This window comes from Lactuca sativa, chromosome 4 (genome assembly GCF_002870075.4).
Source record: "Lactuca sativa cultivar Salinas chromosome 4, Lsat_Salinas_v11, whole genome shotgun sequence".
Taxonomy (NCBI): Eukaryota; Viridiplantae; Streptophyta; class Magnoliopsida; order Asterales; family Asteraceae; genus Lactuca; species Lactuca sativa.
The window spans coordinates 288,456,973-288,483,423 of NC_056626.2; positions in this window are offsets into that span (position 1 = coordinate 288,456,973).

Below are 26,451 nucleotides of genomic sequence, written 5' to 3' on the forward strand. Positions count from 1 at the left end.
GCTCTTTCTCTTCTTCCCTCGACTTTTCCCGATTGCCAAAACCAGAGCGGAGTTTGGAGTAGGAGTGTTAACAACTGACTTCCCCTTAAGACCTATTTCTGCGGTCTTAAGAAGACCCTGAAGTTTGCTGAGTGTGACCTCTTCCTTATTCATGTGATATGTCATGTGGAATTGATCATAACACGATGGTAAGGAGTGCAAAATGATATCTATTGCAAGCTCCTCAGGGAAGTTCACATTAAGCTTCAGCAGCCGATCCACATACCTTTGCATTTTCTGCATGTGGCTCATGACGGATTCCCCGTCCTTCATCATGGTTGTTATCATGGACCAGATGATTTCATACCTCTCTTGTCGTGCACTTTGATGGTATCTTTCCATCAGATCTTGGTGCATTTCAAAAGGGTTGAAGTCCTCATAGGACTTTTGGAGTTCCGCTGTCATCGTGGCCATCATGATGCATGCCACTTTGGTAGCATCCCTTTCATGTGCCTGGAAGTCAGCGATCTCCTAAGGGGTTGCAGTGGTCTCATCAATCTCCTTAAGCTCCTTGTCGAGGACATATTCTTTGTCCTCGTAGTGGGTAGTCATCCTGATGTTTCTAATCCATTCATTGAAGTTGGATCCATCAAAAGTGACTTTCCCACACAAGTTCATAAGGGTAAAGGAGCCATTAGGATTAAAGGCAGAAGCAACATTGTTTGAACACATCTGAAGGAAGAGGACAAGATTAGTTTAGATATTTAAGAGAGTCCTTAATAAAACACTCAAATGTATTATTAAGGCTAGGATCCAATCACAATATATTATACCTTAGAAGAGGTATGTCATAATCTAAGCTATAACATATTTGAAAGGTAGGTGAATGACGATTCACCAATTTCCACCACGAAAACCGAAATATTAAATATTAGGTTTTTGATTGGTTCTTAGAAATTCCTAGATTCTTTTGAGATTCAACGAACTTTTCAAAGGCATGTTTCAATCTCGAGTGTGCCCTCCAAGTTTTGTGACTGGGATACCGAGGATCACAAAACGAGGTGTGAAGTAACCATGCAAATCACTTGGTGCCCTTAAAGTTTATCACTCAATCAATGTGCCGGTAAACCACACACGCTCCACCGATACTATGATAAACCTTAAGTCACCCTTTACCTACCTTGTTAAGTCCAAGTTAGTGTGCCGGTTAACCACACACGCTCCACTAATGACTTAGACAAAGTGTAAAGTGTAATTTCATGGATTAGCACCTTATTCAATTTTTTCCTAAAGTAACTAAGATTGGGAATTTCATAAAAGCATTTAGTTACTTTATAATATTCATCATACTTTTAATGAGAATTTATAAGTCCTTGTCCTACCCATTCGGCTAACGACCCTCCACCAGTCAAGCAAGCGGAGACACCCATTAGGTTTCCATTTTATAGGCAACAACCTTATACCCACCTTATAGACTGGCTTCGTGAATGAGGCGTACTAGCGGTAAGACGATTTGATCTTATACATATATATATATATATATATATATATATATATATATATATATATATATATATATATTATTAACTTATAATATTATAAGTATAAGGGTAGAATTTTAACTTTTAAAATTCTAAGGGTTGGAACTAAAGTTTTAACATGACTTTACTTGTTCCAAAACTTGAGGGCAAGTTTTGTAAACTTTCAAAACTTTTCATTTCGTGTAACTTATGAGTTAATTAGGGTATTAAAAATGAAGACTCTTCATTTTTATAACCCATGTGTTCTTTTAATGGTTTTAAAGAAAAGTGACTTTTGGTTTTCCATAACTTGAGGACAAGTTATGGACTCCATTAAAACACATAATGATCAAGAATTAATCTACCACATAGGTTATAAAGAATTCATATGATCATCTAAACATCATAAGATCAAGAACATGAACATGAACACTTTCATGAATCAAAATTACACTTAAAACTTTGTAATTTTGATAACTTGTTGTTGTAAATGGATTAGCAAAGACATTACACCATCTAAAACAAGTTTTCAAGTACCAAAACAATTTAGGGTAATGTTTCTAGTCCATTTCCAGCAACTAACGTCGAAAATCTGCATTCTGAGGCTCCTACTCGCCGAGTGCATGAACCTACTCGGTGAGTAGGTTGAAGATACACATGAACTCGGCGAGTCCCCCCATGCACTCGACGAGTTCATCAGGCAGATTGCACAAAATTGACTTTTTCCAACCATTTAGCACAAATAACAACCAAACAAGCCTAGGCTCTAATACCACTGATGGGTTTTGAGCATTCTAACACTTCCTAAGTGTACATGCAACCCTAATAACCTTGGATCTATGTTTGTTTAATTATCATGAAAGGTTGAATTCCAAGGTTATATTCCTATCTAGCATGCATAGGGAACAATTTTTAACTTGAATGAAAGATAGAATAAATTACCTTGTTGTTGCTTATGTTCCTTGAAACCTTGTGAGCCTAGCACCCCAAGTGTGATGCCTCAAATGCTTCACACAACACCAAATGCTATTGGAAATACTTTTGAGAGAATACACACTTCTTAAAATCGGCCTAGCCCTCTTGTTTCATATGTGTAGCCGATTTTGGTGGAGAATGGAACTCTTATATAGTGTTGACACATCTAGGGTTACACCATGTAAACCCTAATGTGTCATGACTCTTCATTTCCATGACCCATGGGTTTGTAACTCCCATGGAGCATCCTATGGGTGGAACCCAACTTGATAATCCATGGAGCCTCTTAGTCCACTATACAAGATATGGATGATTTACATAATCAACCCATATATTTAATTAGTTATCTTTGGATCACTTAATTAATTCTAAATTAATTCTTGATCAAACTAATCAAATAATATTATTAATATATTAGAACTTATAATATATTAATAATCTCCAAGTGTTATTTCTCTCATTTTGTCTATCCAATTGCATGGTGCCATGCAACCCAAATGGACCATGCCGGGTCGGGTCAAGTACTTTCCAGAAATAGTTATGGACTTAGACACCTTATCCAACAGCTCCGCCACGCTTGGCTTCTAAGTTCTTATCCATTCCTCTAGGGGATTCACCCACCACATTTTCAGGTTTCAAGGCTTCAAGTTTAGCCTCCTGAATTTGTGTAGACAAGTGTGAATTGATAGTCATTGTCAACGATTTGACTCTTCAAACATAATATTCTTTCCGACTTAGGGCGTCTGCTACTACGTTGGCTTTACCCGGATGATAACGAATTTCGCATTCGTAGTCATTGAGTAGCTCGATCCACCGTCGTTGTCGCATGTTGAGCTCCTTCTGATCGAATATGTGTTGTAAAGTCTTGTGGTCAATAAAAATGGTGCTTTTCGTGCCATACAGGTAATGTCTCCAGATCTTCTGGGCAAACACAACTGCCCCCAGCTCAAGATCGTGTGTGGTGTAGTTGACTTTGTGCGTCTTCAGTTGTCTCAAGGCGTAGGCGATGACCTTACCCCGTTGCATCATAACACAACCGAGCCCTTGGTTGGATGCATCACAATATACAACGAAGTTTTCTATCCCTTTGGGGAGGGATATTATCGGTGCGGTGCATAAGGCTCACTTCAGCGTTTGAAACACTTTTTCTTGTTTCTCTTCCCAGTCAAAGGCCACTCCTTTCTGGGTCAGTGTAGTAAGAGGTTTCGCAATCCGGGAGAACTTCTGTATGAACCTGCGGTAGTAACCAGCGAGGCCTAGAAATTGATGAATTTCTGTAGGCGTCTTCGGTGCTGACCAGTTCTCAATGGCCTTAATTTTGGACGGGTCCACGTGGATTCCCTCTTTGCTAACCACATGTCCTAAGAATTCGACTCTTCGGATCCAAAATTCACATTTAGAGAACTTTTCATAGAGATTCTCCGTTCGTAAAGTTCCTAGAACTTGTCGCAGGTGATCACCATGTTCTTCCTTACTTCGGGAGTAGATCAGGATGTCATGAATGAAGGCGACGACGAACTGATCCAACTAAGGTCGACATACTCTATTCATTAAATCCATGAACACTACGGGCGCATTGGTCAATCCGAACGGCATCACCACGAACTCGTAGTGTCCGTAACGAGTTCGGAAGGCTATCTTTGGAACATCTTCCTCTAGCACTTGTAACTGGTGATATCCGGATCTTAGATCAATTTTGGAAAAGTAATTTTCCCCTTGCAGTTAGTCAAATAAATCGTCTATGCGAGACAGAGGGTAACGATTTTTGACCATCAGTTTGTTGAGTTCTCTGTAGTCGATATACATACGGAATGATCCGTCTTTCTTCTTAACGAACAAGACCGGTGCTCCCAAGGTGAGAAGCTTGGTCTAATAAAACCCTTGCTGAGTAGTTCGTTAAGTTGACTAGATAGTTCCTGCATCTCAGCTGGTGGGAATCGGTAGGGCGACTTGGCTACTGGGGTAGCTTCTAGGACTAAGTCGATCCTGAACTTGACCTGTCGTTGCGGAGGTAATCCAGGTAGTTCTTTTGAAAAGATGTCGGGAAAGTCGCTCACTACCGGAATGTTCTTTAGTTCTTTCACTTTTAGGATTGTATCGACGACGTGAACAAGGAGTGCACAATATTCCTTATGTAGATACTTTTGTGCTTGAATACTTGAGATAATACGAAGACTCGTATTGGGTTTGTCGCCGTAGATGATGAGAGTTTCATTAGACGGGAGGTTTAGACGGACTACTTTCTCATATCACATGATGTCGGCGCGATGAAAAATCAACCAATCCATGCCGATGATGATGTCGAAGCTTTTAATCGAGACCGGCATGAGGTCAATTGGAAATGAATGGCTATCTAGAGTTAGAGTACATCCTATGTATATGCTATTGGTGCTCTCAGTTTTCCCATTAGCCATTTCTACAGTGAATGGTTCTTTAAGTGCGTGTGGTTGTTGTTTAACTAAGCGAGCAAATTTATGGTTCACGAAGCTTCGCTCCGCTCCACTATCAAACAGTATGCATGCGTAAGAGTTATCAAGGAGAAACGTACCATTCACCATTGTAGGGTTAGCAACTGCTTCCCCTTGGCCTATAGCCAGAACTCTTCCCGCTCCACCGCCATTTCTTGCTTTGGGGCAGTCCCTTTTATAGTGGTTCACATCGCCACATCCATAGCAAACCTGGCCCACGCCAGCGCCGAGAACTTGGGTGATCGGCCTTGCCGGAGATTTACAGAAACGGACAATGTGTCCTTTCTTGTTGCAGTTGGAGCACTGCATTTTCCAGCAGGGGCCGTTGTGGTGGAAGCTGTATTTGTTGCACTTTGGCAAACGTCCAACGTACTGCTTCACCGGAGCAGCAACGGCGGGTGTTATCGCGGCATGAACCACCACCATCTACTGCTTTTTGGCAGCTCGTTGTTTCTTCTTGTCATCCCAGAACTTCCACTTATTGTCAGCGGGTTTGGAGGGTTCTGAGATGGCCAGGGTTGTTGTTGACAATGGGGTTTGGACTCCATGATTGATAAGTCGTTGTGCTAATCGTTTGGCACTGTCAAAGGTAGTAGGGTGTGAAGATAGGACATTTCCCTGGTACGGAGGCACCAACCCCCAAATGTACCTCTCGATCTTTTTCCCTTCGGTGGGAACCATGTTGGGACAGAGGGCCACCAGTTCACTGAACCTAGCGGTATACGCGACTATGTTGAAGCCCCTCATGGTTAGGCTCCACAGCTCCTGTTCCAACTTCTGGATCTCGCCCCTCGGGCAATACTCCTCAATCATGAGGTCTTTCATAGTTTCCCAGCCCATGTCGTTTGCCACTACAAGAGTGAGTGACTTGACATGGTTGTTCCACCATGTTAGGGATTTCTCCTTAAAGGTGCAAGCGACAAACTTAACCTTACTCGCGGCAGGGAAGGAACAAATTTCGAAGACCGACTCCATCTTTTCGAACCATTGCGAGAGGGAAATGACTCCGCCAGTCCCCTTGAAGGACTTTGGCTTGCAGTTAGTGAAGTCCTTGTAAGAGCACTCTCTCGAGCACACAAGGTGTTCACCTTGAGTAGAGTTAACAGGGGTTCCACCTCTGCTGGCATTAGTGGAGTGATATTGATCCATGATAGTTGCCACTACCGCAGCTACTGCAACATTAAGAGTTGCGGTATCGATTGCCGAAGGAGGTGGTGGTGGAGGAGGTGGAGGATTACGCCTTGATGATTTGCGAGGAGGCATCCTTCAACTATAAGTTTAAAGGAAAGATGTACATGGTGGTTAGAATCAATTGTAAGCATAATGAGAGTGTTCCATGGACTAAATCACCATAGTCCAACAGCTAAATGAGTGTGTTTTGAAATAGTAGCATAGAAGAAGAGTAGGAATAACACAAGAGTACAGATTTTTCCAACAGATTAGATAACTACCAATAGTACTGGTATTACTGATGTAAATGAGTTCGGGAAAAATGACCTAACAGTAGGTCTTACATCAAACCATATGAGGGAAAATGTTTGACAGCTTAGTAGACTACATAGTGTACTGAAAGATAGGAATATTTTACAGACAAGTGCTACATAGAGCACGAATACGAAAGGCTATTCCTTCTTCAAAAGAAAATATGTGCTAGACATCTTCTAACGGCGATGGGAATTTCTCGGGCGAACCCTAAGATCTTCCATTTGACGAACCACCTCTTGAAGGTGTCGCTCATGAGCCCTCTGGCGAACTCGAAGTTCTATGACTTCAGCTCAGGAGGAAACTAGCTATTGCTGCAGAGTCTCATTGATCCTTCTGGTCCTTTCCATTGCTTCTTCAAGATGGCGAATGCGGACCGCGTTGACACCAGAGTTGACATCAATTTCCACGATTTGGCTGATGGCTGCTTGACCTTGCTCGATATTTCGAGCAATCCTGCGGACCATGATAGGCATAAATCGGTCAAATGCGCCACCCTCACTTACGTTGTAAAAGATTCGGTGCCCGTTGTAGGGTAAAGGTTGACCCTGCTCATCGCTCCAGCGATTTAAGTTTGTTGCCCACAAGGGTGTGGGACCCTGAAATCCTGGTCGGGGGTTATTAATTGGGGCTTGACCTTCTTGAGGTAGGTTGTTGACTTCTGGCTCAGAGTAAGATCCATACGAGAAGCCATCTACGAGGTGATCATCCAAAGGGATTGGATTCTCATCTTCGGGATCTTCTTCAAGCCATCCAGCATTGTCGTGGAGTTGAAAGTACGAGTCGCCATGATGAAATCCAGCCATGATATCTACGCGAGAAAAGGGGTATAAGAATGTTATAAAAATAGAAGTACTACTTAAGATAATTATAAGATGATCTTTATCAGTTATGTTGTGACAACCCAAAGTTTATTCCGTTACATTACCCCGTTTCCGTTAACGGAATATCCCACGTTATAAAAGTCCCGTTAGTTTGAGGTCGCAAAATAAATAAATGTTTTATTTATTTATATTCTATGTCGTTATTAGTCGTAATAAAATAAAGAAAAAGCATGTATAAACCATATTACATATTATATTATAGAAAAAATATATTTTCCTAGAAAAGCAAAGTATAAACCATATTTTTGACCCAACAATCTCCCCCTTGGTTTATAGCTTTCTTTTCTAATTGACCCAACAAGCTCCCCCTAAAAAGTAGCTGGCTTTTTCTTGTTAATCTTCATTAGGAGCTTGGCTTTGGCATTAATCTTCAAATTTCTGCGTAGCGTCAAGATGAACATATGAATCTTCAATAAATGACTTCATCTTGAGCAGTTGGGATTTCTGCAGAATTTGACATTGAACGTACGTTGGGTGAGGAGGCTTCTTGAAAAGATTCTTGAAAGATAGCTCTTTCAGCCTGAGAATCTTCAGGGAGAACATCAAAGAGAAATAATCTTCTGGATCACTTCAGCAGGTACAAGATAGTAGCAAACTGATTGAGGAGGCTTCAATGCAATCCGTCGCATAATCTTCAAGAACAGCTTCACCTTGCTTCTAAGGTTGAAAGATTGAATGATGGAAGAACAGTCTTCATTTCTTGCTCCTTCGAATGAGAATTCTTCGATGCTCACGGATGAAGCCTTGGCTCAGAAGATCTTCAATACAGTCTCTACGAGTCTCATCTACGTCTGAAATCACGTAATTCACCGATTCAATTCACATCCAGAAGGTCTGAGAACATCACGCAAAATCTCAGAACAGATCCGAAAATTCTTCACATCGTTAAGCACAAACCCCATGTGATCCGTTCCTTTCTTCCCTTCCCGCAAAGGACACATACTCTCAAACAAATGTCTGAATGTTGTACAGTTCAGAGATGTCCCTTATCAAGTGCCAGGAACAGCCACTACCAACAAACCGAAGTCTGATGATATGCCTCCATAGCTGCTCCGACACAGAGCGGGATCAGTTGGTCTTTGGAACCCAGTCCATTTTGAAACTGGGTCGACCTTTGTCATCCTTGCACGGTACTCTCTCCCATGACATATCCTGTTTATCACAAACAGAAGATGAAGAAATATTAGAGTCATTAGTTGATTTGGGAGAGTGAGCCTTCAGAACCCATTTGTAGTTGGGTTTAACCCATTTCTTTTTCGATCCGATGGGTGGCTCAACACTTGATTTTGAAGTTGATGTCGGCCGTTGAGATGACTTTGATTTTGGCTTCATGGGAGCATCTCTTGGATTTGACTTCTTGGCCGACATTCCCTTCTTGACCTTGGGATTTGATTTCTTGGCCTTGGGAGTTGAACTCTTGCCCTTCGTGTCATTACAGTCTCCATTGTCTGAACGTGACCTTGAGGGGTTTCTTTTGAAGTATCTCCCTCTTGGCGTGTTCTGCCACCCTTGTGTATAGTAGGGAACGTATGCTCGATTAGGACAATTTCTGGCAATGTGTCCAGGTGTTCCACAGTGAAAACATGTCTTTTTCTTCACTGTGGAGTTGTTTCTTCCTGCCCCTGGTGGCGTGTCCTTGCCTTGTTTCTGGTTGTTCCTACAAGCACAATTGCAACAAGTCGACCATTTCACTTGATTTGGTGGCTTGTACTTCTCAACAGCTGATTGATTAGAAGCAACTGAGTTCGAAGCAATAGATTCAGAGTTCAAGGAATCATTGGTTTGTTCAATAGTTTTCTCCTTGTTCTCATCATTTACTACTTTACCTGCACAAGGAGTAGAATCATTAATATCTTCAACTTGAATACCTCCTGACACAAATCCAGCTGGTTTGCCATATCGAAGATGTGCCTCCCTGTCAATTTCGTCCTGTGTCATAGGGATGGATGTGTAGTTATGATTGAAAGGTGGAGGAACACTATCATACCCTTGATCCTTGTTTTGATTTTCATTGAATTTTAATTGGGTTTCATATAAGGACTTGACTGTCTTACTTGATGCAGTGTAATTTTTGAAACTAACATCTGTTTTTCCACACTTTATTTTCAAAGCGTCAAGTTCTTCAGTTACAGCAGCAAGTTTGCGTTTAATGTGATCGTAATTTTCACACTTGTTGCTGTACTCTTCCTGAAGCTTTCTAAAGTCTTTGGTTTTTTATTCTAGTTGTGCCTTTAATGGTTTCTGACCTTTCCTTAGAGTATACCCATCGTATTTGACGTCCTCATTTTCTCTTTTTAATAAATCGATTTGATCTCGGAGAAATTTAATAGTAGTTTCACAAGATGGAGTACATGAAACTTTATTTACCTGAATTGATGTGGAACTCTTTTTTTTTCTTTAATGGATGAAAATGGAATTTAAAAATAAAAAGAAATTGATTTTGGGTTAAAAGTGTCAAATTGGGAAACAAGGAACCGAAAGGTGCACTTTATGAATTAATTTCGGAAGGAGTATAACATCAACCATGTTGGTCGAGATGGTAAGGCGCCGATTGTGTAGGGGGAAGACCCGGGTTCGAATCCTGGCAGCTTCAATCAGTTTCCCTTTTTTTTAAATGTGAAGGCTTCTGTGCGAAGACGGCTGCGAAGCGAGGACGAAGCCGCGAAGCCAAGACCGATGCTGCTGAGCTGTGAACCAGATGCGAGACCGAGCCGTATACCGAGGCCGCACACGGAGCTGCATACCGAAACCCTAGCCGTACACCGAGGCGCACACTCCGAGCCGCACACTGCTAAGCCGCACACACCGAGCCGCACACCGAGGCGCACACTCCCAGCCGTATACTCTGAGCCGCACACACCGAGCCGCACTCCTTCAACCAGCAGCACACCTTCAACCGGGCCGCACACCTTCAACAGATTCGCGAAAAAAACGACGTTTTTCACCCTTTTTTGCTCCAAAACTCGATCAAAAACTCATTTTTATGAAAAATGCAAAGAAGTAACCCCCCTTATTTTTGCGAGATCTATTCAAAAATGCTATTCTCTTTTCAATATAAGATCAAATAAGCTCCAGATCTGACAAAAATTGATTGATACAACCAAGCTCTGATACCAATTGTAAGTCCCCAAAATTGCTTGTGTATCAATCAGATCCAATTGATGGTGCGGAATCCCAATCAATTGGATGATGTCAGATCAAATATAAGAGAATGAGAAGAAGAATTAAGATGAATCTAAGATATATTGAATTAAATTGAGTGATGCTCCATATACATAGATTCTCTCACACACACATTCTTCTCTATAACTTTCTCTCTCTTCTCTTCTAGCCTCACACTCCCACATGCACTCCTCTATTTATATGAGACATGGGTCACCAGCAGCACACCAGTGTACAGCTGCACACGCGTGTGCGGCCGTACACAGGGTGTGCGGCTGCACACACAAGTGCAGCCGAACACAACCACAATATTACATATTATATTATAGAAAAAATATATTTTCCTAGAAAAGCAAAGTATAAACCATATTTTTGACCCAACAACTCTCTCTCTACAAATTTTTCCCGAGCCAAAAATCGTCCGTTTCGAGCCCCAAACGGGTAGGTAAACTATCCGAACTCGTTGTATAGCCTATCTAGCATGCAAATTCGTGTTTAAATCACAAAATAGGGACAAAATGATGTGTTTACGGCCCAAGAACACTCTTGGACCATGAACACCATTTAATGGGGTTTTTAAGCCCCAAAACCCCTCCAAATTGCCCCTAAGGCTTAGATATGACTTTTAGGGTTACATATTCGGACTTAGAACACCTTGAAATGAGTTTTTCAAGAGTAAACATGAGTTTACTGCCCAAGAACATGCTTGGGCCGTAAACTCCTCTTCATGGGGAGTAAACTCTTATTTGTGAGTTAAAAATGCCCTTAAACACACCAATGGCCTTGGATTAAATTCTAGAATCAACCACCAACAAGCTAGGGACCTTAAACTCAATTAAAACAACTCCATAAGGAGTTGACAGCCGTAAACCCCTCATGAAAGGGTACCTGGGCCGTAAACTCCTATAAAGGGGTTAAATGGTGCCCTAAACTCCCCATTTGACTTGGAAAAATGCATAGGATTTATTCTCAATCACTTAAGCCCTTAAATGGTGCCCTAAACTCCCCATGGTTGGGGCCGTAAACTCCCATTTGGTCCATTTAAGTGTCTCAAACCCATTCATACCTTTTATATTTGGACCTAGCAAAATTCCACAATTGAGATAAGGCCTTTAAGCATCCTAGAACACCCTCACCATGAGTTTACGGCTGTAAACTCATGGGGAGTTGTCCCAGGGCCGGGAACTATATATATAGAGTTTACTCTTGAAGAGTAAACTCTATTCCTAAGCCATACACACCCTTAAATGTTACCCGGGACACCCCAAACGCTTAATTAAAAGTGTTTTCGCACTTAGGAAGTGTATACTTGTTTAATTAGTATTAAATGTAATAATTGTATGTGAACATATGTTATCATATGTTAAATAGGTCACTAAGTGTGTCCAAGTCTTTACTTCACACCGAGCATCCAACCGACACCTTCGTCGGATCCACTTACACAAGGTGAGTTCATACCCCTGAATGAACCTTTTAAATGTTTTTACATGTTTTATAGGAGGGAATACAAGTTAAACATGCCAGTTATCATATCAATCACATGTGATTGATAACCCGGATGCACAAGGATTTACCACACTGTAAACTGTTTTACCAAGTAGGATACTATAAATGGTTTTTCCAAAAAGGTTTTCACTTGTTCAAAACTCTTACTTATACTGTTTTATCAAACTTCATTTTAAACTGGTTTATGAAAAGTTTCCAAAGAATTTCTAAAGGTTTTCAAACTTATTTTTACCAAAGAACACCAAGTTGTGATTTTCTCAAGTATAAAGGTTTTCTTCCATGTTTTGATACTCCCTCTTAGTTTAAACTCCTACTTGATAATGCTTTCACTTTGTGATGCGTTTATACTTGTTATTGCCTCTATTATGCTTATACCTGTAGTTGCTTATACCTGTTAGACGCTCTTACTTCACCTGTTGTCGCTTCCACTTCGTGATACACTTATATTTGGTACGCTTATACTTCACGATTCGGTTATTCCACACTGTACGCTTATACTTCACGATTCGGTTATTCCACACTGTACGCTTATACTTCACGATTCGGTTATTCCACACTGTTCGTTTACACTTCACGATTTGGTTATACTTCATGATATCTTTCCACTTGTTACACACTCAACCGTAGTAAGATGTATGCCTGTGCTTGTATAGATGCATAAAAATAATGATTGAAGGACTTAGGAAAGTTTGTCCACCCTATTTCCTTTTCTTCGTTGAGATATGGTCTGGTGGGATCGGATGGACGTCCGAAGGTCGTTTGATTTATTAGTTATATATTATGTATACAAGCATAGACATATAGGTTCACTCTAGTCAATTCAGTTCTGAGTCTCTACCTCTAGTTCAACACTTATATTGGAAACCGACTACCCATAATTTGGGATGCATCTTCGGGATACGACCTTCTCCGTCGTCTAGTTGGTAACCAGAGTCTCCTGTAGGGAGAGCGGACATTGTGTGTATTGATCTATACGGGATTGACACCCCTGCACCCTGACTGCTAGCTACAGTCCACGGCCTACCAAGCCAAGGGGTGACAAATGTCATATTTTATAAATGCTTGCAGGGCGTCAAGTACTCTAGTGTCGGTTAGTATGGTTACGAGTATCCCAGGTTACCTTATAATTCATGGCCTTAAGGTAACGATATTTCACACTGTACTTTACATTGTATGCTGAAAACCCACTCTCAGAGTCACACTGTTTTTAGACCTTGCTTGCTGTATCTTTCATTTGATACTTTCTGGGGTCTGTATCCTCTGTTTTTAGACCTTGCTAGCCGTACCTTTCATTTGGTACCTTCTGGGGTCTGTGTTTCTTTTGTTAGACTGAGCCAGGCGTGTCGTTCATTCGATACTCTCCTAGAGTCTATGATTTCTCTTGCCTTAGTCAGCAGTCTTCACTGCTGAAGCATATGTTATTTTCCCTGATTTCTCCTGCTTTCTTTAATAAACAAATTTTGTATTTGATAGTGATAGCGATTAAGGGAAAACTAATTTTTACCACAAAACTCCGTCCAATCTTGGTAGAAGACTGCTTTTATTAAAGAAAATATAGGATTTTCTGGAAAAGACACTAATGAAATGGACACCCTAAAACTACCACTTTTATTAAAGTTATTTGGATAAAATGAAACTAAATGCTTATGAACTCACCAGCATTTGTAAAAATGCTGATACTCGCTTTTCAAATAACTTGTATTCTCAGTTCAGCTTTAGACAGGTACATTTCCGGAGCTGTTGATGAGGATAGCTTAGTACCAAGTTGTACTTATATTATTACTTGTATTACTTTGATGTATTGATATGTAAACCATGTAAAACTATTACCATTAATGAAATGTTTTGTTGTACTTTGATTACTATAATGTATGTGTTGTGATACTTGACATGACGTCATCCACCCCAGAACGTTTCCGCCGTTCCGGTTTTGGGGTGTGACATATGTCAATACTTGTGTAGTGTATACCAGTTATATGAAGTCAAAGCAAGATAGACCTTCGAATAAGTGGCCCTAACTCCAAATCCACAACCAAACAAGGACAGGAAGTAAAGCAAAGGTCACCGATTCTGAGTATATAACACCTAAATTTCATATAACTTGGGAGTATCCACTTAACAACTATTGACCTACTTGATAGAGATCTTTTTAGTTCTCATATATGTAATTATAGTAACACAAAATACTCCCATAGTATTTTAGACGTATGTTATGTTCTAGTATTTTCATTGTAGTAGTGTTGGTAAGGTTTTAGACTTGTTGCCATATCACAACCATTCTAGGGCATATGTTAATCACTCCTCAGACCATCATAGTTGATCAGGCTATGCAACTCCTAGGAATGACAATACATCCCCGAGCTTACTTGTGATATTCAACAATCCTAATACTATTGTACTTGTCATTGTGACACTGATTTTAGTATGAATGTAGACTTATATACTTAGTTAAATATTTTATTATTTAAAAGTATAAACTCTTGGTCAGAGTGTTTTATTCCCAATGGGTTTATAGTTAGTATATCTTTTATGGGTTGATATACTCAATTCACTATAAACAATGCTCTGATACCAATCTGTCACACCCCAAAACCGAGAACGGTGGAAACGTTTTGGGGCGGAGGACGTCATGTACGGTATCACTACACAGTATAATAGTAAACAAGTAAACAACATCATCCATTGCATTAAATATATAATTTTAATACAAGTGTGTTCTGTAGTATATAAGACACCAAAATATGAATCAAAATAAAGATGAGTCTTGAATGTGCTCCATCTTCTCAAAAGCTGGCCTCGGTACCTTTCTACTGATGACCTGAGAATACAAGTTATTTTGAAAGAGTTTATCAGCATTAAAGCTGGTGAGTTCATAAGCATTTAGTGTCTATGTTTGTATAAAAAATGTTTGAAATAGTGTTTGAAGTACGAGCTTTGTAAATGTCTGTAGTAAAAGTATGTGAATGTTTGTAAGTGTTTGTAAAAGTTTGTATCTCCTAGAAAATCCTATATTTTCCTACTAAAAGAAGCCTTCTACCAAGGCACAAGTGTTTTGTATGTTTGTGTCTTGTAAAAGTGTGTAATTTTCCCAAGTGTAACTATCATTTTCAAAATATAGTTTGTACATTAATGTTTAAGTGAAATGATCACCAAATAAATGTAAAGGATAAATTAATGTATTACTGAAGTGTTGTATTATAGGAACTAATGATGTACTAACTGCCTTAACAAACCCTGCCGGGAAATGTAGTGCACTAATTACAACAGGAAAGGGCACACTGACCGTTTCTGCAAGTCTCTAGCAAGGCCAATCAACCAAGTCCCTAGCGTTGGTGTGGGCTAGGCTTGCTACGGATGTGGCGAGGTAGGTCACTACAAGAGAAACTTCCTGAAGGCAGGGAAAGCTGGCTGAGTACGAAGAGTTTTGGCTATAGGCCACAAGGAAGCGGTAGCATACCCTATAGTGGTCACTCGTACGTTTCTCCACGATAACTATAATGCATGCATACTGTTTGATAGTGGAGCAGAGAGGAGTTTCGTGAACCATAAATTTGATCACTTAATGAAACAAAAACCACGTGCACTTAAAGAACTGTTCACTGTAGAAATGGCTAACGGAAAGACTGATAGCACTAGCAGTATATATATAGGATGTACCCTAAATATAGATAGCCATTCATTTCCAATCGACCTCATGCTGGTCTCAATTAAAAGTTTCGATGTCATTATCGGTATGGATTGGTTGAGTCTTCATCGTGCTAACATCTTGTGTTATGAAAAGGTCCTTCGTCTAAATCTACCGTCTAGCAAAACTCTAGTTATCTCTGGCGGTAAACCCAACACAAACCTTCATATCATCTCGAGTATACAAGCCCAGAAGTACCTACGAAAGGAATGTCGTGCATTCCTTGATCATATGGTCGATATGAGCCAAGAAACGAAATACATAAAGAACATCCCATAAGTACACGACTTTCCCGACATCTTCCCAGAAGAACTACCAGGATTACCACCTTAGCGTCAAGTCGAGTTCAGAATCGACTTCGTTCTAGGGGCTACCCCAGTAGCCAAATTGCCTTATCGTCTAGCACCAAGTGAGATGCACGAGCTATCCGACCATGTTAATGAACTGCGCAGCAAGGGCTTTATTAGACCAAGCTTCTCACCCTGGGGAGCACCAGTCTTGTTCGTGAAGAAGAAAGACAGATCGTTTCATATGTGCATCGACTATAGAGAACTGAACGAACTTACCATCAAGAATCGTTACCCTCTACCTCGCATAGACGATTTGTTCGACCAACTGCAAGGGGCGAATTATTTTTCAAAGATAGATCTAAGATCTGGGTATCACCAGTTATGAGTGCTAGAGGAGGATGTTCCCAAGACATCCTTCCAAACTCGTTATGGACACTACGAGTTGTAGTAGTGCCATTCGGATTGGCCAATGCACCTGTAATATTCATGGACTTAATGAATAGGGTGTGTCGTCCTTACTTGGATCAGTTCGTCATTGTATTCATCGATGACATACTTATCTACTCTCGAAGTAAAGAGGATCATAGTCAACATCTATGTCAAGTCTTAGAAACATGACGATCAGAGAAGCTCTACGCGAAGTTCTCTAAGTGAGAATGTTGGATTCGAAGAGTCGAATTATTGGGTCACGTTGTTAGTGAAGAGGGAATTCACGTGGACCCTTCCAAAATAAAGGCTATTGAGATCTGGTCAGCACCAAAGACGCCTACAGAAATTCATCAATTTCTAGGTCTCGCTGGCTACTATCGCAGGTTCATTCAGAACTTTTGTAGGATCGTGAAACCGCTTACAACATTGACCCAGAAAGGCGTGGCTTTTGACTGGGAAGAGAAACAAGAGAAAGTGTTCCAAACGCTAAAGCGAGCCTTATGCAGCGCACCAATACTATCCCTCTCATAAGGGATAGAAGACTTCATGGCTTATTGTGATGCATCCAACCAAGGGTTTGGCTGTGTTCTTATGCAACGAGGTAAAGTCATCGCCTATGCCTCAATACAACTAAAGACACACGAAGTCAACTACACCACACATGATCTTGAGTTAGGAGCAGTGGTATTTGCTTTGAAGATCTGGAGACACTACCTGTATGGTACAAAGAGCACTATCTTTACAGACCACAAGAGCCTTCAACATATACTCAACCAGAAGGAGTTCAACATGAGACAACGACGGTGGGTCGAGCTACTCAATGACTACGAATGCAAAATTCACTATCATCCTGGTAAGGCCAACGTAGTAGCTAAAAGAATACTCTGGTCGTAGGGTCAAATCATTCACTATGGCTATCCATTCATACTTGTCCACACAAATTAAGGAGGCTCAGCTAGAAGCCTTGAAACCTAAAAATGTAGCGGGTGAATCCCTAAGAGGGATGGATAAAAGCTTGGAATTCAAGGGTGGCGGAGCCTTATATCTCATGGATCGGATCTGGACACCGAGGCATGGTGGTTTTAGAGACTTGGTCATGACCGAAGCACACAACACTCGATATTCGGTCCACCCAGGTTCAGACAAGATGTATTTGGATCTCAAAAAGCCATACTGGTGGCCTAACATAAAAGCAGAGATTGCTACCTTCGTGAGTAAGTGTCTTACTTGCTCCAAGGTTATGGTCGAATACCAGAAACCCTCAGGTTTACTACATCAACCGGAGATACCGGAATGGAAGTGGAGCGGATCACAATGGACTTCATAACCAAGTTGCCCAAGACAACGGGTGGTCTCGATACCATTCTGGTGTTCGTAGACAGGTTAACAAAGTCCGCACACTTCCTACCTATCAAAGAAACTCACAAGATGGAGAAACTAACGAAAACCTACATTAAGGAGATAGTGCGACTGCATGGTGTTCTGATATCCATTATCTCCGATAGAGATAGTATATTCATTTCAAGGTTCTGGCAGTCGCTGCAAAGTACCCTAGGAACTAGGCTGGACATGAGTACAACTTACCATCCGCAAACCGATGGACAAAGTGAGAGGAGTATTCAAACATTGGAAGATATGTTGCAAGCCTATGTGATTGACTTTGGAATGGCATGGGATATTCATCTACGCCTTGTAGAGTTCTCGTACAATAATAGTTATCACATGAGCATAAAGGCTGCTCCATTTGATGCCCTCTATGGCCAGAAGTGCAGATCCCATTTATGCTAGGCTGAGGTGGGTGACACGTAGTTAGATAAAGGACGAGTTCCTGACAGCACTCTCACAGGTCCGGAAATCATTCGGCAAACGACATAGAAGATCGTTCAAATTCGTGGATGATTGAAAGCCTCTAGAGACCGACGGAAAAGCTACGCAGACAAAGGAAAGAAACCTTTGGAATTCCAGGTTGGTGACTGTGTTCTATTGAAGGTCTCACCCTAGAAGGGCTTTGTCACACCCGAAAACCATGAACGGCGGAAACGTTCTGGGCGGAGGACATCATGTATAGTATCACAACAATGAAAAGTAGTAAACAAGCAACAACATCATCCATTGCATTAATAACATAATTTTAATACAAGTGTGTTCTGTCAAATTATAATAGACACTAAAGTATAAAACAAAATGAGAGATGAGTCTTGAACGAGCTCCATCTTCTCTAAACCTTGCATCGGTACCTGTCTACTGTTGACCTGAGGATACAAGATATTTTGAAAGCGAGCATCAAATTAAAGCTGGTGAGATCATAAGTATTTTAGTGTCTTAATTTGTATGTAATTATTTGTACGAATGACATGTAAGTATTTGTATGAATGAAATGTAAGTATTTGTATGAATGAAATGTAATTATTTGTATGTATATGAACTGTAAGTGTTTGTATGTATATGAACTGTAAGTAATGAAAACGTTTGAACATCCTAGAAAACCCTATGTTTCCTACTAAGAGTATCCTTCTATCAAGGCATCTAGTATCTATGTGTGTGTGTCTCTTGTAAGAGTGTGTATTTTCCCAAATCGGACTATCATTATCAGAATATAGTTTGTACATTAATGTTTAAGTGACATGATCACTAAATGTATGTAAGGGTAAATTAATGTAGTACTATAGTGTTGTATTATAGGAACTACTGTTGTACTAACTACCTTAAACCGGATTTATATCAAGGTATTATGTGATTATTTGTACCATACTATCGACTAGGAAACACGATAAGGTAAGTCGTAAAAAGGTATGACGTTTGGCACCCGCAGACCTGCAGGTCCAAATGTAGCTAGCAGCAATGTGTAGGATATTCAATCCAGTATACATATATACGCAAACTCACGCTCTCCCTCCAAGAGACTCTGGCTACAACTCGAGCATGCTCCGATACAGTGGATCACATTTATGTTTATGTATTCATGTGTATGTAATGTATTGTTACTTGTCCTAGTATCGTTGTATATGTTCTCTTTCTAGTATACTTGTATATGTTCTCCCTCTAGTATAGTTGTATATGTTCTCCTTCTAGTATAGTTGTATATCTTCTCATAGTAATAAGTACTGACTCATGAATGAACTCACTCGTTGTATGACATCGCGTTCTAGTAATAGTTCTAGTATCTTCCTAAACTACCCATATGGTAGCTTACTAGTAATGTAACTGGTACGTATAAACATGGAAGTATACCCTTGCTACCCAAGGGTATTGAATGAACTGGAAGAACCTTTATGACTATATATGTACACATGATATATAACTAATATTCAAACGACCTTCAGACGAATGCCCGATATCCCACCAGACCACATCTCAACGACGAAAAGGAAATAGGGCGGGCAGGCCTTCCTAAGCCTTTTAAACATTGCTTATATAACTATACATAAATAGACATGCAATTGATAAAAAGTATAACGGAGCTTAAGTAAATGTATTTGATAAGTATAAGAATTTGTAAAAACAGTTTGAAGCATAACAGTTTGTTAAACAGTTTAAGTATAAAGAAACATTTGTTTGAAACAAAAATTTTAATGAGTTTGAAATGAAACATATAGTGTAGAATGAACAGTTTAATAAGGAGTTTAAAACATATCAAACGTTTATGAAAATTATCTGAAGAAATTCATTTGGTAAAACGGCTAATGAGTAGTAAATCGTTTGAATGCTGCTTATTAATCACATGTGATTTATATAATAACTAGCATGGTGCTACTTGTATCCCCCCCATAAAACATTTAAAAACATTTAAAACATTGATTAAGGGGTATGAACTCACCTGTTGTGGGTGGTACGAATGGACTGAAGATGTAGGATTGCTAGGTGTCAAGTGAAGTCTTGAACATACTCTATGATCCTAGTTAACATATAATATCACATACATGGATCAAATTATGCTATAAACAACTAATAAACAAGGTCAAGACACCCTAGGACATGCTAAACACCTTTAACAAGTGTTTTAAGCCTCAAGGATTGTATCTAAATTGTTGTGGGTCAAGGCTAAGGGTTTTAGGGTTCCAAAGGACACTATTCTTTAGTTTACTCTGCAAGAACCAACACACAAGGAGTTTACGGTCGTAAGCTCCTAAGCCTTATGTTATTTGGTGTTTTGAAGTTCTAAATGTTCCCTAGAAGCATTCCTACTTGATGGTTTGGTCTATGGAAGAGATTAGGGCTCCTTTCAACTCCTTTTAGGAGTGCACGGCCCTGGGATCATTTCCCTTAGAGATTACAGCTGTAATCTCTCATGGGGATGGGTTTTTGGTGATTCCAAGTCCCTAAATCAACCAGGAACTAATCTAAGCTAGTGTCCAAGGCTTTTGAAGATTGTAAAGCACCTTTTGGCCCTTGAGTTTGGAGTTCACGGTCCAAGAACTTCTTGAGCCATGAACACGTTACTGTTGGTGTTTTTGGGTGATTTCTAGTCCTATACACACTAAGATACAAGCCTAATATACTTTCATTGCATAAGGAAAGGACTAGGCACCATTTTTACCCCTTAAAGAAGGGTTCACGGTCCAAGATGTTCTTGGGGCGTGAACTCTTAAATCTTGTGGTTTTGACATGATTTCTAGGTTATTAAGCACAATCTAAGCTATATAATATAACTAGATGGAAGGACTCACATTTTGGGACGAAAGTCCGAAGATCCTTGAGAGAGAAATTGGCTTTTCTCTAGTTGGAAATGTAACAAATGAAATAATATGGCTTAGAATCCTATATATATTCCTGGGGTTTTTGGCAGAAAATAATTTTATTCAGGCATTGAACTCTAATATCATAGAGTTTTGGAATAATAGAGTTGCACAGTACCCTAGTGCGTCCTCTCTCCTGATATTCCTTAAAGTGTAAATCCTAAAATACCAAAACTTATACCAAAAGTCTGAAATATTACTGCAACTGTTCTAACTTCTATTGACTTAATATGTTATACAGAATGGAAATATCGGGTTGTCACATCATCCCCATGTTAAAGGGAATTTCCTCCTGAAATTAGAATTTAGGTAAGGAAGTAGGTATAAATGATCGAGTCATGAGGTGGGGAACTTCCTAATTGATTGGTTCTCTTGCTCATAAGTGACTTCAGGTCCTCGGTTGGTATCCCAACGAACTTCACTAATGGGTGACGGTGTTGCTTCGTCCGCTTGACCTCTCGGTCGAGGGTCACTACGGTTCTTCCACGAAGGCGAGGATCTCGCTAGTCTCGATCTCGTCGAGAGTCCTGACGGAAAGGTACGGTTTCAAGATCAAGACGTGAACGGTAAAATGTACGTTACTGAGTTCGCAGAGTAGGTCTAGTCTGCGAGATACAGGACTGATTCTGGCAAGAATCTCGGAGGTCCTGACTATCTTGGATTTAGCTTTTCACGCTATGCGAAGCGTATTAAGCCATTCCCAGAGTGAGACTTCCTAAAGAATTTGGTCTCTCACTTGGAATTCCAAGGTTTCTTTTTCTTTCCTATCTTCCTAGTCGAGGGCCACCCTCTACTGGATCAAAGTCGTAAGGGTTTCTGTAATTTTCGAGGAGTTCTGAATGGACTACGGTAGTAGGTCTGTAAGACCTAGAATCTGGCGAATTTCTGTCGGCGACTCTGGTGTCGACAAATTCTCAACGGTCTTGATAAATTTAAAGAGTACTCCAAAATTCCCACATCACTAATAGTGTACCTTAGGAAGCTGACTTTTCAATTCCACAACTCGTGTTTAGAGAACTTCTCGAAAAGTATCTCCAAGGGTAATGTTTCCACGGGTTCCTTCTTACTTCATGGGTAGATGAGTAAGTCATTACAAGGAGAATGAAGAACTGATCCAAGTAAGAATGGCGTACCCTACTCATTAAGCTCATGAATACTATGGGCGTATTGGTCCTATCCGAGGGGTATCACTACGGATTGAAGCGTCCGCATCGACTTCGGAGGGTAGTCTTCAGGACATCCTTCCCTAACACTCGAAACTGCTGATATTTAGATCTTGGTCCATTTCTAAAAGCTAACTCGTTCCTTGCGTTTGCTCGACCGATTCACCGATGCGAGGTAGAGGCAATGATTTCTAATGGAAAAGCTTGACGGATTCCTCGATAGCCGAGGTTCATACGATGCAATCCATTGACCTCTGGAAGAATAAGACCGGATTTCTCCAGGGTGAGAAGCCTAGTCTTCCAATTCTATTTATGTGTAGTTCGCTAAGTTGTCTGGGCTATTCTTGTATCTCCGTAGGTGTTTAGACTGTAGGGCGATCTGTTTACATGAGTCATACTGAGTTCTAAGTTTGTTCACATGACGATGCGATTACTCGTAGTCTTGGGTAGTTCTCCGTCCTGAAGTTCATATTAGAATTCATACATGGTTCAATGATCACCATCTCGTGTATACGAGTCGTATATAATTAAGATTGAAAAGATAGTCGAATAACTGATTCTTCTTTTTGTTCACATCCCAATGAGGAAAGGAAGTTAAAGTGGAATCATCAATTCTAAACATGTAGAACCTTGATTATATATCACCCTTCTGTATACATTCCTCAGTGATAGATCAACCGTATGAATCTTTGGATTGAACTTGACGTACTGCACGAGTGGTACTTCGGGGATGTTTGCTGAGTTTTCTTCAGAAAGGATAAGAGATGTGAGGTACTCTATGCAACAGTACTTCCGAGTTCTGCTATGACGGCTTCGCTGATCACGACGTTTACTGAGAAAGAGATGTACGTACGAAGCTGATATTGAGCGGATCAAATTGAATCTAGTCGTATGATAATGTCGGAATCATAAGGAAACTTAAAAATATTAGAGTTGAACATAAGGCGTTACAGACAAAACATAACTGTGCAACCATCAACATAGTTTCAGTATCATAGGCTAATTACAAGACTATTGCTGCGAACAGGGTATACTACAAAAGATATGTACACGCAGCACTAGGATCCCTCTACTGGTGGGATCTCACAAAAGATATGACTCGAGTTGCACTAGCTTTAAATAGTTTGAAAGCATACTTAAATATTGTCCAAAAGAAAGTGAACCTATGCTATAACAAGGTTCAGGGTTAAAATCCTCTTGTTCCCCCGTTGTTCTTCTCTAATGGGCAGTCCTTCTTGAAGTGTCCCATTACACCACATAGGTGGCATACTCGAGAAGTTCCGATATTTGTGGTTGAAGTAATGTGTCGGATCAGAGTATTGCAGTAACGGATGTTGTGTCCCTTTTTGCTGCTGTTTAAGCACTGCATTTCCCAACAGAGTCCATGGTGGTGATAATTGCATTTGATGCATTTTGGGAGTTTGCCAGCATAAGGTCTGACTGGGTTAACTGGGATACCAGAAAGGATGGCAGTGGCAGGTACATACGTCATGGTTATGAAGGCTGTCACTGGTTGTTGCCTTTTGCTCCTTCTTTGGGGTGATTTTCCCTTGACTCCCTCCATGAACTTCCGTGTGCTATTCTTGGGCTTTAGATTCGGAGTGTTGCGGTAGTTCGGTGTTCCTGGGTGCACTTGGTTGTCACTTGGATTGGAATCGTTGATACCCATTCCGCCAACATTTGCGTTGTTAGCGTTAAGGTGGGTCAGAACTGCTGTCACGACAGCTAAGACTGCGACTAGAAAGGTAGCTGTATCGATATAAAGGGTAAGGGTTTCATTGTTCGGGTGACTATTTCCGGATGGAGGCATGATTCTGCAATACGAAAGAAAAGGACTTTGTGAGTGATTTTGGGTTGACCCTATATGTACTTCGATTGTTCAAGAAAAGAGTAAGAGTATGTTCTCAAAAGTTTGACCTACATTCCTATGATGCAGTCCTAGTACGGAATGGAAGTATGTTCGCGAAGGTTTGACCTACATCCCCATGATGCAGTCCTAGTACTGAGTGGAAATAAGTTTGTAGAATGGTCTCAAGACGTTTGTCGTTCAAGTCGAGGTATCGTTGGTTGGTGAATAACATGATCCAACCACTAAAAGAGACTTGGAAATGTCTCCGGAGCTAAATTACTATAGTCCAATGACTTGACTAAAGCATGTTTCAGGTATACTCAAATGAAAGTATGATGAGAGTATTTAAATAAAGAAAATGACACAGAAGTTAGCCGACTGTCAATATCTTTGATATTCATGACGTACAAGTTCGGGAAAATGACCTTGTAACAGGTCTTACATCATATCTAGAGAAGATAGTTCTTGACAGCATAAAGGCCTAACTAAAGTACTTACAGTACAAGATAGTTTCATAGAAAATGCCACATCAGGCATAGACAGTTGGCGTCTACTACTGGCAACGGTCATCGCTCTGGTGAACTCTCAGTTCAGCCAGTTGGCGTTCCATATCAAGTAGGTCTCTTTCGTACACCCTCTGGCATACGCGGAGTTCTATGACTTCGGCTCGTGATTCAGCCAGTGCTTGAAGCAGGGCTTCATGATTTCTCTTAGATCTTTCACGAGCATCTTCTAGACGAATGGTGCGGAGGGTATGCATTCTCGCATTGGTGACAACTTCTGTGATCCGATGTAGGGCTGTCCTGCCTTGAATCTCAATTCGGGCCACTCTTCGGACTAAGATTGGCAAGATTCTGTCTGCTGAGCCCCCATTGCTTAGGTCATAAAAGCTTCGGTCACCATTAAATGGCATGAGCTGATCTTGTCCTTGGCTCCATGTTTCCAAGCATTCCACCCACTCAGGCGTCGGGCCATGAAAAGTCGGACGAGGGTTAAGAATTGGAACGGGAGCTGCCTGGGGTAGGTTTTCAACCTTGGGTTCGGGGTTAGCATCATATACAAGTTCTTCATCATGGTGATCATTCAAAGGGATAGGATGATCATTCTCTGGTTTTTCTCCAAACCATCTAGCAATGACTTCGTTCGGAAGGTACTGGTTGCCGTGGGGATGGAGTCCAGCCATGTTATCTATGCAAGAGTTGGGGTAAGAAATAATTATTAGACGAACTATCTAGATAATTATTTAGAAAATCTTCATTAGTTACATCACTATTTGTGAAGTGCATACCAGTTATATGTAATCGAAACATGATAGGCCTTCGAATAAGTGATCTTAACTCCAAATTCACACAGAATAGGGGTAAAGCAAAATTTTCACAGATTCTAAGTCTACAACATCCTAGTTACATATAGCCTTAGTCTATCCATTTAGCAACTATCAACTTAGTAATGAAGATCCCGTTTTAGTTCTCAAGTATAAAGTACTTATAGTAACACCAAATACTCCTATAGTATTTTAAGTTTAAGGTTATGTTCTATTGTTCTTATTGTTGTATTTTTGGTAGGATTTTAGACTCGTTGCAATCACACAACTACACTTAGGCACATGCTAGTCAACCCTCGGATAACATAGTTGATCAGGCTATATCTTCCCAGTTTTAACCATATGTCTCTAAGTCCACCTGTGTTGCCCAACAATCGTAATTCTTTTGTACTGCCCTAGTGACACTGATTTTAGTATGAATGCAGGCATGTATACTTAATTAAATATTTTACTATTTAAAGTATAAACTCTTGGTCAGCGTATTTTTAATCCCTATGTATTTATAGTTAGTATATCTTTTATGAGTTGATATACTTAATTCACTATAAACAATGCTCTGATACCAATCTGTCAGACCCCAAAACCATGAACGGCGGAAACGTTATGGGGCAGAGGACGTCATGTATAGTATCACAACAATGAAAAGTAGTAAACAAGCAACAACATCATCCATTGCATTAATAAGATAATTTTAATACAAGTGTGTTCTATCAAATTATAATAGACACTAAAGTATAAAACAAAATGAGAGATGAGTCTTGAACGGGCTCCATCTTCTCTAAACCTTGCATCGGTACCTGTCTACTGTTGACCTGAGTATACAAGTTATTTTGAAAGCGAGTATCAACTTAAAGCTGGTGAGATCATAAGTATTTTAGTGTCTTAATTTGTATGTAAGTATTTGTACGAATGAAATATAAGTATTTGTATGAATGAAATGTAAGTATTTGTACGAATGAAATGTAATTATTTGTATTTATATGAACTGTAAGTGTTTGT